Here is a 9,090-nt window from a genome sequence, read left to right as displayed (position 1 = left end):
CCTGTGTCCCCCATCCATCACGCAGGTGAACGCAGCCTTGCAACGATCTGCCGTGGGCAGACACAACCCGTTAGAGCTGCAACCGAGTTCCTCGATAACCTCTTCACAAGGAACTCTTTCCTATTTTAGGAACATTTGGAAGCATTTGTGTTGGTTTTTGTTTTAAAAATATTATTGTAGCCGTTAGTAAAGCACTAATTGAGTGGCTTAAGCTGCCTGGTAGCAGCTAAGGGCTGCTTTCCTGAGGCTTTGCCCGGCTTTGCAAAGCTCCGCTCATGCGCTGTGAGCAGCTGCCGTGCAGAAGCTCTCGCTACRGTCGCACCAAGAGCCCTCGGCTCCTGCGAGGCTCCCGGGGGGGTTCTGGGTTCATCCCACTGCAGCTCGGCACGGGGAGCCTGTCCCACGTGCGGGAGGCACCTGGATGAACGTGGTTTAGCAGTGCTGAGCTCTGCCAGGCTTGGCCTATGTGTCCTGAAGGCTCCCGAGTAATTAGCAGACTCGTCTAGGTGTAGAGAATTCATCAGCCCCTCCCTCAATCTCGCTATGATCAAACGTGTTAAATTTCATTCAGTGTAGAGGGCAAGGCTTGCGCAGGGGTCTAGGGCAAGGCTTGCGCAGGGGTCTAGGGCAAGGCTTGYGCAGGGGTGTGTGGCAAAGCRGGATCGGAGCGGGACGCTGCAGCGCGAGGAGCTGAGTCGTGCCCGTCCCGCCCGGGGAGCGGGATGCGGTGGGTGGCCTGGCCTTTGGTGGCCTGGGGACGGTGGAGCGGCAGCCTGGGCTCTCTGAGCCCTCCCTTCCCCTGCGCTATGCCTTCATCTTCGGTATCRCTGTAGGATTAAGGTCATATCTCTCCCTGCAGCGTTTTGAGCAAATCAGTCATCTCTGGCATATCTGTACAAAATTGACCAGCACAAAAGCAGGGGACAAAACGTCCTGTGCAAAGAAAACGCAGTGTCCCCAGTTCTGAGTCCAAATGGGACTTGGTGCAGGACCTCTGAGGAGCAGTTTTCAGCCTCCCTTTCTTTCTGCCAGGACAACATCACAGTGTTTCTTCTCCCATTTTTGGGCCGTTTGAAAGGTCCCCTCCTTGCCCTGGTTCAGAAGGGCTGGAGATCAGACAGTGCCCATGTGTTTTGTGAAAACAATATTAAATGCAGTGACTAAACCCCGAGCTAGTTACTGAGTAACCTGGAGGGAGCCGGGCTCTACGCTGGCAAGTTACCGATCGCGTAAATAATAAACACATGTGCCTGAGGGGGGAAGCATTTAAGCTATTGGTGACCTATTTATATATGTAGTTTTGAAGAGGAGCCCAGATTGCTGCTTGCAGAAGTATCTCAAGCACAGGTTAAATGACTAATTGGAGATCAGTGATGAGCMTAAGCTGGATAGGGGGGACTTTACGTGATGTGCAGTGGAGATGGGCACAGATCACCTGTCAAAACCGTCCCTGTGCTCCCCTGCTTTTCCAGTCCCGCGGCAGGGATGGATCCTGAACTTTTGGGTGTCATTGCCTGTGCAGAAAGCCTGGTGAAGCTGGTTAGAAATGAAGACTGAGTCTGGATCCCACCGGAGGATATTTTGTTCCTCCTCGCTATGTAAAAAGGGAATTTAGCCACAAACCAGATCATTTTTGTAGGAAATGTGGAAAGAAATCCCATTTTCCCCTCAGATTATGAGTAAGAACTAATGTGAGAGTTGTCTGAATGAAATTATCCTGTTGTCATCTTACTTGGAGGAAAAAAGTGGCATAAAATCGGCTTATTTTTGAGCCCAGCGGGAGAGCAGCAGGCATTATCTCACCAGATAAGGATGTTATAATATGATGCACAGTTGAATATGCTCAAGGTTGAGAAGGAATTTGCTGCAGAGCTTTGAGTCGATTCCTAATCGCGCAGAATGGATCAAAGCCTCGACCCGCGTGTCTCTGTGCTGCTCTGCAAATAAAACAGGGGAAAAAAAGGTAGTGGATGCGAGATGTGATCCCRGGAGTTGTGCGTTTGACATTTGTTGTATGTTTTTCTCCCTCATTAAGAGCAGTGCATGACTTTTTAAGAAAATGAAGTGCAGGAGCTTTGTGCTGGGCTGGATTAACGCTCCCCTGGCAGTGCTGCTCCGGGCTGAGCCGGGGCTGCCGATACCCTCCCCAGAGCAAAGGCTCCTGGCTGGAGCCCTGTGACCCTGCGTGGGGCCGGCGAGGGACACGGGCACCCGAGCGAAGATCCTCTGCGGGCGACGAGGTGTCGGAGAGGGTGGGAGGCGGCGCTGGGGCCGGAGCGGGACCGGGGCCCCATCCGCGGCCGCCTCCGGCTCCTGGAATTTTTCAGCCCGGCCGCATGGGAGCCGCGGTCAGCGGCCAAGCGCTGGGGCAGCGAGAGCTGCAGTTAATAATTGCCCGTGAGATAATGAAATAGCCCTGCCTGCTGTTTGCTTTCCTTCCTTTTCCACCGCTGCGTTAACGCTGTCCGTGATGGAATGTAATAAAGCAAAGGGCGATTTCCATAAACGGGGCAGAGAAACCGGGTATCAACGTGACGCGTTGCCGTTTTTGTGTCTGTGATGTGTGTAGCGCGCTCGCTATCCCTGAGGCTTCCCAGTCACATGGCAGCCCAGGTAAGCACTTTGGAAAAGCACCTCTTTGGCACTGTGTGGGCTGCAATGAAAACATTCCAGATTTGGGTTTTTTAGGTTTTTTCATTACTTTTTTTTAGATTTTTTTCCGGACATACATGAAATGTATATAAAGCATTGGTTTGGTTTTCTAAAGAGAAAACTGGAGGCAGAAAATATGAACTARCTGTATTTACTGTAAATATGCCTGCAAATCTCTAGAGGCAACTAAAGCAAATGCAGTTTCAAGATGCGAACGCGTTTTAGGTGGCTGCAATCTGTTTTATAGCTTCCTCTGCACCTCATCCCGTGCGGAGATGTGGCTSTCTGTGCTTGCTGGCAACCCGGGAATGGATCCGCAGCTCCCGGCCAGGGAAGGCTGCCCAGGACACGGGGGACACGTCGTGGGGCCTTGGCTCCCCACCAAGGACCAGCTCTGCGCTCAGATTTCCTCCAAATACTCCGTTCCCATTCAGAAACACCCTTTTCTGTAACAGTTAGCAGGAATACAGATGGAGCAGGACCTATTTTGCAATATATTGGTATATTTAATAATATATATATCAGTAAATATTTAAAGCAGCCTTAGGGACACAGGGTTATGTGAGGCTTTCCAAACATCAGGACTTGCCTTGTCACTTATCTGTGAAAGTGCCTGATAGTTGAACAAGAGCAGAATGAAATTTGTACTAGGAAAAAAATGTTAGAAATGTAAAAATTGGTGTTCAGTAATGTGTAAGGGAAGTACGAATTGGGCACGGTCGGTCTAATAGTCGTATCTGGTACAATCATCAGGCTAATACAAAATGCAGGAGCTCTGCTTTGTCCCTGCAGTGCAAGTCATGTGTTAGTTTGCAGAATAAAGAAAATCCAGATGGGCGTTAARTAGAGAAGGTGAGAGGTCTGACATTAGAGTGATTTTATATATACAAAATACGTAACGATACAAATATTCCTAATGATCCTTAAATATGGGCAATATTTTAGTGGGAAAACTGGTAATGAAATTTGGGTTATAAATGACTGATTTGGGARCTTGGGGAAATTTCCATAAATGTGGGAGCTGGATCCACAGGAGCTCGCACCTTCTGCKTGGATAGACACTAGTGGGTGTCTCATGATCTTTCCCTCGTCGTCACAGCATTACAGCTGGGCACCCTTCCGAGCAAGCAGCTGCGGTGCAAAAAGCTTGAAATAAAGTGCAAAAATGCACATAAAATTCTACTATCCACTAGAAACAGAGCCCAGCTCATACAGAGCTAGAGGCTAGGGTCCTAATTTTCCAGGTGTGCGAGGGTTTGGGGGAAAGCTGAACCCGTGTCGGGCACAGGGAATTGCCGCTGCTCTCCAGGCTGTTTGCCAACCATGCGATGGTCTCACTGAAACTTCCACTTCTCCCTGAAATATTTACCCATTCCAGGAAGCTGWGTAGCTCACTTTAACTAAATTGTTAAAGTTTCTCTCGTTGTTGCACTAAATGCTGTCGCCGCCTCCTTTGAGGAGAGAAATCCTCTCCTTTCCTTGATCCCTTCCCAAATCTCCTGGCAATTTGGCAATATCTCTTTACACTCTTTGCAAAAGTAGAGAGGAATTCAGTTTTTGCCAGTGATTGAATAGCTTGCAGCTCACCACTAAACTGCTCCTGCGATAACTAATAGATATTTCCAGATTAGTTTTAATTGCCAATTCATTTTTGCATGATTTGTTATGAAAATATTGGTAGCAATTTTTAGTGGAAGTAAGGTTAAAGGCCTGTGATATTTTTTCCAGATCAAGTACGTGGGAAAATATTTAAGTGCAGTGCTTGATGAAGGAATGGAACAGTCCAGCAGCTCCAGCTGGGATGTGGGATGTCTGCGAATAGCAGGTCCATTCCCTGAGAATGTGTAGGTCAGCTGTGTAGGGCATGTCTATAGACTTCTATCCATGAAGTCCGGTATGGAGATCTGGGATCCCTATGGATACAGCTGCTGAATCAGTGTCCCGAGGCTTTACCTAGGGTGTCCACGATGCCAGACACCCCGTGTGCAGTGTCCCCAAGGCCCTTGGCTCTCRGGCGTCCCTGGGACAGCCAGCGAGCTTGCCAGCTGAAGCACGAATCCCACAGAGGACTTTTTGTTTGCCATTAAATCCCGGGGCCTGTGAAGCAGATGGATCAGGTGCTGCAGGCTGCAATTCCCTGGAATCTGAGGAATGCGGGGCTAATATTTGCATTAATTGTTTACCCCTCGATAAGAAAGAGATCATTCACAAACATGTACATGACATAATACTGGTAGGTTAGCCATGGTGTTTRCTTTGCATCTCACACACTTAGGACCCACATTCTTTGGAGAACACTTGCATATTGTAGTTTGATGCAGATTAATAGGTGTATTTTTTGCCCTTTATTTCCATGGAGCCGTTTATTTAGCAAGGCCAGTTTTACACTGCAGAAATAGGCACGCGGAGTTCTACACGTGTCAGTGTTTGCGGTGTGTTGCCTTAGTCCCTGGAGCCCTTGGAGGAGCATCTTTGCTGGTGAAGGCCTAGGAAGATGAGCAGGATGAGGACTCGAGAGGTCGTGTTTGGTCTGTGTTTCTTTCTCAAGCTGGGTCGGCTGTGTGTGTGCACGTGTTTGCCTTGTAAATTCACAGAGAATCTGTGTCGAGACGCAGCTGATGTTAGTGCTTAGTCCCTTACTGCCAGGAAGCCTTTTTTAAAGGACAGCAAGAACTGACATGCTGCCTTTTACAGGTTTGTWTTTCTGTTCCAAAGTAGGAATGTCTAATTGGTTTTCCAAAGTGATCATTTGTGTCCCATAATTGATTCCTCAGCTGCCCTTAGGCATAAATCTCAAGAACGTTTGAAATGTGCTTGCATTTAATAAATAAAAAAAGAGGTAGTTTTTGCTTCTCTGGTCTCAGTTTGCAATGGTAAGCTTTAATGAAAATAAGTATGCAGACATAGTGCATGGTTGTGTTCACTGCCAGGTATGTTTTTTACCTAGACTGGGAATAATTAGATTATGATAAAGAAAATACCAGCATTCAGCTGCAGACACTAGCACTTGGTTTGGACAAGCATTGCTCATAACTCCAATGAGTTAATGGATTAATTAGCATCACTTGATGCAATTTAAATGGGGCTGAACGAGAGCAAACTACAAGCTCAAGAAAACTGTCCTTAAAGATGGGTAACTTGTTAACTGAGCGCATCCAGAGACACTGATTTTTCTCTGTACAGTRGGTAGAAATTTTCTCTCATCTGCTCATACCTGACTTAAGAAAAGGTGCAGCGTGGATGGTACAACGGGCATTTCCTTGTACTGTTGGCCACGTTTTTTTTTTTTCTTTCTCTCTATTATTGTTATTTTAACGGAATTGTGGAACAAATCTTGCTTTGAGAGGTGAGGCATCGTTACCTTACACCCCGGATAGGGCACACAGCACCTTGTCATCTGGGTTTTCTTCTTGGCCATCAGCCTACTGGGGTGCGTTAGACAAGTTACTGAGACTGTTTCTCTGTCAGACTTTTTCTCATCTTCCTAGTTTGTCAAACCTATAGAGGAAAGACTGTTATGTGTTTGCATGTGCTTTGCATAGAGGGCTGTGATCTTGGTTGGGTTTCCTAGGTATTACTGCAGTAAATGTAGGAAGTGGATGGAAGTCAAGCTTTAAATGTAGTTTGGATCTGAGGTTGTTAGTGGCTTTTTGTTTGAGTGTCTGGAATGACATGTGGTTAATATGCTCCCCTGTGTCTCCTGGTGTTCTTGGTACTGATAAACTTCAACCTTTTTTTGTGCTCTCAGGGGTGCACAATGAAAACATTGATAGCTTGGCTGGAATGTGCCCATGGCTCCAAAGCTGCCTATTACAGGCTTGCCAGGGCATTTCTAATACCCAGAGACAGCCCATGTGGGTGCTTGGCCACCTACCAGATTAGGAAAACAATAGCATCGTTTTTAATGTCAGTTGGGTCTCGGGCAAATTCATGTTTCTCTTTTACAAGTGAAAAGGAAGTTAATTTTCACATAATTCTTTAAGCGCATTGCAATTAATGCCCCTGCTGCTAGGGTTTCATGAAAATCTTTCCAAAAAGAAATATGATAGGTTTTCCTTAAGGTGTGTTTCATAGTTATATTTAAATTTTAGGGGAGRATTTTGGAGAACTGCACGTTATTTCAGTTCTTAGCATTTCTAGTCATTTAAAAGATGTGAATTTGCAAACTTGAACTTCAAATAGACATGCAGAATAAGAGCCATAGCAGGAGTGGGACAAGAGAGCACCAAAGGGGGAGATGCCCTTTTGCTTCTCTGCTCCTTCCTCTGCTGACCAGAAGGAAGGGCTGCCAAGAGCTGGAGAGGGGGAAGCAGGAAAGACTGGAAAAGAGGAGCGGACGGAGGAGGGAATGTGCTGAGAGCTCCAACATCTTCCTGCAAACCTGTGCAAACAGTGGGCTTTGTTCTATTCTTTTTTTCATTTACCCATTCGTGATCTTATAAGATACTGAAGTTATATTTTCTATTACTTCTGGTATCACCATAAAACCTGGAAACACAAGTTCTTCTTGCTGTTGCTGACCTCGCTGTAAATCACAAGCAGAGAGCTTCCAGCAGCTTGAAATTACTGGGGGAAAAAAAGAGATCTAGGGAAAAAGCRCTCTGGGAAGCCAAGAGAGCTTTCATAGAGGTACCTACACCAGAGCTCAGCTGCTATTTGAATTCTACACATAGCTGTGAGAAGTTAGAGCCAAATTCTCACTGTAAATCAGGATAGCTCCATTAACTTCAGTGGAGCTGTGCCAGCATATCCCAGACAAAGGCTTGGCTCTGCCTATTAATAGTAATAGTCATCAGTCAGAGCTGGAGACGCTCCTTTGGAACAAAGTTTTGATTAAAAAACGGAGATAAGACTGACTGAGGAGTCTGCCTTGTGGTTCTGCATGGAAAGGGGCTCCCATGGGGTTGGATCCTGCACCACGGAGCTTGCACAGCCGGTGAGGACCAACAGTCCTCCCGACAAGCGCAGGCTGGGGGTGCAGCCTGTTCAGCTGGTGTGCACGGCTCTGGGGCGACCGACTGTGCTACAGTCGGATGCTGTGGTTTGCGTCAGCACCATCCTGCTTTCATCKGCCTGCCGTTCTCCATCGCTTCAGGACATCCAAGTTTATCCCGTCACCAAATTTCCACAGTGTTCCTTGAAATTCTTCAATGTGCCCTGATAAGGAGAGGGTGAAATTCTGTCATCACCCATTGGTGCTTCATCTTTCCTGTATGACCCTGTTGTTCAGGGGTGCTTTAAATTTCCCAACTATATTTATAGATAGAGCYCCTTGAGTGCCTTTCTTGAGTCAATTCCGTATGAAAAGGCCCCCAAAGCCTAGCAAAAATTCCTATTCTGTGTGGTGTTATGCTGTTTTAGTTTCCTAGAAACTGCTTAATTCATTTACAGTGCCCCACAAGTCCAAGTTCCCTTCATATATGAACTTGTGTATTTTGGCTCTGATCCATGTCTTCCCTTGGCTCAAAATGATACCAGAACTGTCTTTGAAATAAGGCAGGAATGTTGTGTTTTTCTTTTTTCTTTAAGCAACAATATCACCACTGAAATCTTTCTCCTCAGTTTTATGAGACCCCAGCACTAAAGTACATAGCTGTGAATGATAAAGTCTAGCGAGTTCRTGCTTTTTGAAGAAAACGATATTCTGGTAGGACTTGGGAATGGTTCACACCTCTCCAGAAGGAGCATCAGCATCGAGCAGGTCGTCACTGAAGGTTTTCACGACCATTTATTGGTTTGTTTTCTTTCAATACTTAATCAGTCTTTAGAACTGATTTCAATGAGTTTTACTAACTCGGGTCCTTGTTAGTCCTCCCTGTTGTGCCAGTTACAGACTCTTACTTGGCCTCAGTGCTGCCTGTGAGGACGGCAGAGGGGTTTGAAGCTGCTTTGAAGGGGGATTAGGTAGCGTGGCCTTCTCCTGCGTGTGGATCCTCGACCCAATAACGGGCTGCACGTAGAGATTCATTTATTAAACTAAATGTGCGTGCATCCTGAGTAATAATTGCTGAGGACTGAGTAAATGTCAAGTGCTGCTAATGAACATCAGCTGCTGTCATGATTCTACAGCCCTGTGTTTTCATTACACGTGAGCTCTAAGCTGGTGCTGCTTTTTTCCATTAATCTGGTATGTTTGCGGAGGAATTCCTAGCATCACAGTCATAAAAATATTTATCTGTCTTAAAAATCTTATTTTTAACTGACAGCAGAATCTCTCATCGAGACACTATCAATCTCTCATCGAGAAACTTTCTATAGGCCTCGGGGAAGGGCTCTTCCAGGTGCGGATTTATGAGTGAGGACAGAGGCGGCATGGGAGCTTACTGAAACAGCTCCTCATTCTTATCTTGTTCATCAGATACAGTGCGATTTCATTCTCGCTTCTCTGAGAAATCATGTAAGCCTTTAAGGGAGGGAGGAGAAACCCCAAGCCCTGAA

Source organism: Nothoprocta perdicaria, unplaced genomic scaffold (genome assembly GCF_003342845.1).
Source record: "Nothoprocta perdicaria isolate Ctin4 unplaced genomic scaffold, notPer1 scaffold_107, whole genome shotgun sequence".
In the NCBI taxonomy this organism is placed as follows: domain Eukaryota; kingdom Metazoa; phylum Chordata; class Aves; order Tinamiformes; family Tinamidae; genus Nothoprocta; species Nothoprocta perdicaria.
Note: the sequence above shows the minus strand (reverse complement) of the source record.